Raw genomic sequence first — 6182 nt, forward strand, 5'->3', positions numbered from 1 at the left:
TAAAAAAATTAATGTGACCTTGACCTGACCTTCGCTACGCAACCCAAGGTCAAACTGATGTGATCAGTAAATACATCTTTTTAAACGCCACAACTTTTATCTGAAACATTTTTTTCTAAAATGCTTAGTTTTCGAGATATTTCACCGGTCCGGGACTTTTTGAACACCCTGTATATATAGCGGATTTAGATAAAGATATGGAAAAAAGAGGAATAGGTGGAATAGAATTAGAGAAGGATAGAATATGGAATATTGCGTATGCGGATGATGTAGTGTTGTTAGCAAAAAATAGAGAGACGATGCTAGATATAACGGACACTTTAAAGAAATTTTTGAAGGAAAGGAATTTAGAATTGTCTACGGATAAAACGAAAATATTGGTTTTTAATAGAAAAAGTAGGGAAAAGAAAGAAAAATGGAGATGGAAAGATAAAGTGATTGAAGAAGTGCAGCAGTTCAAGTATTTAGGATTTACATTTAATAAAGCAGATAATTATAAGGCACATATAAACGATTTGTATAAGAAAGGTAGAGTAGCATTGAATAAGTTGTGGGGGTGAAGAATATGTAGAGATGATTTTATAAGAAAGTGGACACTATTTAAATATCTACAAAGTGTGATGGCATACGGAGTGGAAATATGGGGATGGGAAGAAAAGGAAAAATTAGAAAGAATAATGATGGATTATATAAGCTGAATGGTAATAAATAACTAACATTACAGTAATTTCCTTGCTAACAAGAAAAAATGCATGGACGTTCGAGTGAATGAAACAGTCGTCGGGACACCGCGTATTGCTCACGTATAGACGAGACAGTGTGAGTCGAGTGTTTTTCTTAATGTGTGTCACACGTATTTTAGGACGGCATTTCTGTTCACGATGTCTTATAATGCTATCTCTCTCGCTATTATGTCTGCGATTTTAATGCAAGAAAGTAAAACGACCCTATTGGTTATGAGCAGCACGCATCAGCATGGGAGGGGATAATGTGCGAATCCCGTGCTGATGCGTACCGCTCGCTAGCAAAGTTTCTCATCAATCACTGCCACTCAGTACAAGACTCGTTCGGCAATCAGTCGCAAGACATCAACCTTCCAAAGTATTGAGATAGGATAGCATCATGCCGTCACACAGGTCTACTCTTCTTCGTGAGGATCAGGTGGTTTCCCCCTAGCAAGGAGTAGCCCTAGAAGTGACGACTTTCCGAAGAAGCTATCTTCGAAAAAAGTTTCATCAAAACCGGCATCGCAAGAAGAAGTGTCTTCGTCAGATCCTTGAACTGTGTAGGTCATCCCAGCCATCCAGGCGAGAAGAAATATCACCCGAGTCCTCAAGAAAAACGATATCGCCTACGAGATCATTCTTGCCGACGCCGCCTTCGAAATCGTCCACGCCGACGGTATCGTCCATAGAAACGACCTCAAAAACGACGCCTTTGTTTCCTATAAAACCTCCTCGTCCACGTACGCCAACGCCGATCGAGCGCAGTCGCCCAGGTCGACGACGTCTTCGAGGAGAAAGTCGCTGCGTCCACTTACGCCGACACCGCGGATGCCGTCGTCAACCCTGAGGATCCGGAAGCTCCTGAAGCCACAACCGCTTCCGAAACCTCGGAAGGAGGTCACTTTACTCCCGTGGAGACTCATACCACTGGAGTTCGAGCCTCCATAGGCTCGAAGCTTACATAAACACCATTATGCTACATAGCAAGAAGGAAAAAGACGGGACTTGAGAACTAAGAAGGAAAAGGACGGTAGCAGCGTAATCGATCATGCAAGAGAAGTCTGGGAAGAACTTCGGCTTCGACCCGACTTTCTCGCTAACTTGATTGATTCGATGCCTAATCGATTCAATCAATTTATCAACCGTGCCGGATATTGGACTGATTATTAACTGACTATTGACTATCTATCTCAATTTCTTCGGCACAAAAGTCTGCCCTTTTCAGGGCCACCAACATTTTATAACGATGGAACGACACTCGAACGCATAAAATATAAAATAATTATATTTCGCGTGTTTATGTAACACTAAAATTAAAAATACTCTACTTCGACAACCTATATAAGCTGTATTATTGCAATATTCTATATTGGTTCAGAATTCTATATTGAAATAAATCTCATATTTTTTTTCAAAAGCAGCTATTAAGAAGTACTTGTCGACGCCTCCCCAAGATCTCCTTTTATATTACAGTAATTTCCTTGCTAATAAGAAAAAATGCATGGACGTTCGAGCGAGCGAAATAGTCATTGAGACACCGCGTATTGCTTATGTATAGATGAGACAGTGTGAGTCGAGCGTTTTCTTAATGTGCGTCATATGTATTTTAGAACGGCATTTCTGTCCACGACAGAATTCTTATAATGCTATCTCTCTCGCTCTTACGTCTGTGATAAAGGATGGAAGATCGCCGCGGCTCCCACCACTATTCCCTCTCCAAGCGTCCGACGATCGCATACCGCTAGCCCCCTCCGCTACTCCGTGCTGCTCGTGCCTCACCTACAGGCAGCAGTGCGTGAGTGACGCGTCATCGTGTGCGAGTCACACGGATATACGGACGGCATTAACGCCGATACGTGTACGTAAAACGTACATCCTCCGTATATGCCTGTTGTCGCTTTCGACTGTTTGACAGGCGTATACGGGCTTGTCGAGGGACGCCATACCTGCCTCTGAGTATCACAGATCAACACAGAAAACATATCTGTGGTATATATTTGACATTTGTTGCAAATATTTCGATGAATAATTTTTGTGTCGTTGTTATGTCTTCCATGATGTCCTCTCACTTATTTCTTCGACAGAGTCTCTTGATTTCTTGATGTTGTCTTACAATAATACTTCTTCTTATACAGCATCTTCTTTTGTGTCCTTAATTTTCTTCGGAGGTCTTCACCAGTTGTCCTCGAGAAGTCCATTATATGTACGTCCTCTTCACCCATATTTATGGGTACTGTTACAAAGTCAGAGATGTTGGGAACATGTTCCATTAAGTTAACATTGTTATCAAAATTACTAATTACGTTACTAATCACATGCTGTTCTATACTACAAGAATTTAAGTTTAATGGTGGTACTGCGTCGTCTTGGACCATAGGGCAATATCATTTCTTCAGGAAAATATTCCGTACAAATCCTCAACTTTGTCAGCGTTTCTTTTGGCGCACCTGTAATGTCATTAATAATAATTAATATTCTGTATGAGTTATATCATTGCATTATAATCAATAAAAAAATTAAGATAGTGACTGTGAGACAAGCAAGAGTACTGAACTTCTTTTCCTGCTGAATATAAATAATGCTACATACTACTTATATATTATTACTGCGCAATTTGAGATATTTATGTTCATTACTCATCGATCAATTCGGTTTTGCCAATTATTCTTTTTGTTAATTATTCAATGTTCAGCTCTGGAGTGAACATCCATGGGGAATCGATGAATTGGTATCTTCAACTTTGATGTGCACTGTGGCACACAACACTTTCAAACCATTTTGATTACGCTGAAACTTCAAAGCTTTATTAAATTATTAATAATATCTACAGTCGAATAAGTGTAATATAAGAAATATTAGTAATGTCTAAGAACTTAAAGTACTAATGTTATAAAGTAACTACTGCTATTAACTAAATTAAATATACTAATATATATTAATATATATTATGAAATATTAGTAGAATATAATAATAATAAAATATTGTAATATATAAATAAAACGTTTTCTCTCCTTTTTTCCTTTTATCGCTGAATAATCGCCTGTAATCGCCTGTCGCCAGCACAATTCACCGCTCGTCACAATTTCTTGTGTACGTGTGTGTACGTACATGTACGTATCAATATGGCGAATGATATATGTGTGCGAGCGGTCGCACTGCCTCCTGTATACTTAAATCCGGAGCGAACTAATCCCACTTCCGTCACCCGCAAAATAGTAAGAGTTTGGGCCCCCTGGTACGACACAAATTAAACTGGCAGTTGTCGATAAACGTGTACGAAATAGCTGCCTCGACGTTATTAGCATAGAATCGACAATTGTTGTTGGGTATGTACAGAATAGCGGTTCTACATTTAAAACCAGTTTCAATGCTTCAATTGTTCGGGTATCTTGGAGAATTAGAATCTCCGAATTTGAAGTGTTATAATTATTTATTATTCGAATAATCGGGTATTTGGATAATGTCAGATCCGGAAAAGATTAAAGTCTCAGCAGGAATTAATATTGTTGACATGAACAAATAATAAAACGATCTTCTCGACAAACAGAACCAATTACCCTTATAGAAATATCATACTAAGAATCATTGATAATTACTTATTATCCAGTATTTTTAATACTGAAAATAAGTAATTAATAAGTAATTAATAAGTAATAATTAATAAGTAATTAATAAATATCAATGATTCTTAGTATGATATTTCTATAAGGGTATATAATTATAATGATGATAATACAAAAGTGTTTAACACACGCTTCAACGAGAGGTTGATCGAAAAACGACGATTGACTAATACTAACTACTTCGATTCGGGAACATTCGCTTGTTGATCCTTACAAAATTCTTTTATGATAATCGGTTCATTTTATTTTATAGGAGACACAATTGATATATTGAATGGTTTTCCGATAACTCGCAAATGAAAGAGTGTATACATTTTAATTACAGGTCATCAAAAGTCTTCGTAAGCGGCTATTTATCTAATCGTTTCTTCCTCGTGCGAGGACGAACATGTTTATAGATCTAACGTATTCATCACGAAGTCAAACGAAATAATCGAATCGATAAATTGAGTCGAGAAGTTAATAGTCAAGTCACCAGGATGAGGGAAAAGGGATAAGAGGACAAGCGGATCGTGCGCGAAAGATACGGGAAAGTATCAAGGGCGCGATGGTATATATTATCTGACGTTATGGTTTACATTTGCGTTTATCTTGTCTGACGCTGACATGTGAAGGGTCTTTATCGATCTGCGAGACCTTCGAGAGTTCCATAAAAGAGATTCCAACTCTTTGCGCTAGAAGGCAAAAAATAATAGTAGGGGAGACCGAAATACGTTTTAAAATTACTCAGAATTCCATCGTTAAAACTTTTTGTTATTTAATTGTCGCGGTTGATTCTGCAAAGTTGATTAAGACAACCTAACTTTATATTTTTATGCTAGAATACAAAAGACATACTAATAAATGAAGTTTACTGTTGCTCTCTTCCTATGCTATCCGAAAAAAATGCCATATTAAGAAACACATATGACATATTAAAAAACACGGTAGTGTCTTGCACATGACGCAATTATTCAAATGATTATATCGTCAGTAACATATTTAGAAAGATTATATTTAACTAACTATAATCCTCTATTAGCAAAAGCTAGTGAAGAAGCTATTATTGAGTATATACTATCAGTTAAGATAGATATATAAAGTAGAGTCAATAATAATTAATATTTCCAAAAAACTTTATTAAAATAAAAGATGTCATTTGGATATTGCCTATTGCCTATTGCCTATTGCCTATAATTGATTTTTTCTTGTTGAAGCCATGTCAAGAAATGCGACGAAATACTGGAGTGTAGTTCTGAAAAGTACTCACCCCCGATTTTTTTGAATCTCAGTATTTTTACGTATTTTGATGCGCTGATTACGAATATCATAATAAAAATTGGTGACTACTTGATTTTTATGGTAAAAACCCATAAAAATTATAGTTTTTTAAGTTTATCTCAGTAAATACGAAAAATCATGATAAATGTTTTAGACAAAAGCTTTAGATCTCACAGAAATAAACATTTTAGGTTCTATATATTTTCACTATTTATTTTACGAATAATAATTTTCAAGGAAATGGAGTATAAAGACAGTAACAGCGTTAACATCTATCGTCGTTGCGGTTAAAAAATGTTTAACTTTTTTTCTTAATAACTTTTTAATAAACAATGACCGACAGCTAATGTGACGATAGGTAGAGTTAGGTTAGTTTTTAGAGGGGGTACGGAGGGCGCAGCCCCCCGCTAGTCGTTCAACATTTTTCCCGTGTTCCAAATGTTAAAAATATTCTTAAAAAAAGTAGTTCCTTCATAACTATAAGTCCTCTTTATTTATATATATATATATATATAAATATATATATAATATTATATATATATATATATATATATATATATATATATATATATA

General features: G+C 36.1%; 1 pseudogene; it reads right to left on the minus strand.

Moving 5' to 3' along the window:
* Window positions 1-2691: 2691 nt before the first annotated feature.
* Window positions 2692-3502, minus strand: LOC116852093 (annotated as a pseudogene).
* Between the last annotated feature and the right edge of the window lie 2680 nt (window positions 3503-6182).

Source organism: Odontomachus brunneus, unplaced genomic scaffold (assembly GCF_010583005.1).
Source record: "Odontomachus brunneus isolate Ranch 3 - 2012 unplaced genomic scaffold, Obru_v1 Obru_scaffold_202, whole genome shotgun sequence".
Classification (NCBI taxonomy): domain Eukaryota; kingdom Metazoa; phylum Arthropoda; class Insecta; order Hymenoptera; family Formicidae; genus Odontomachus; species Odontomachus brunneus.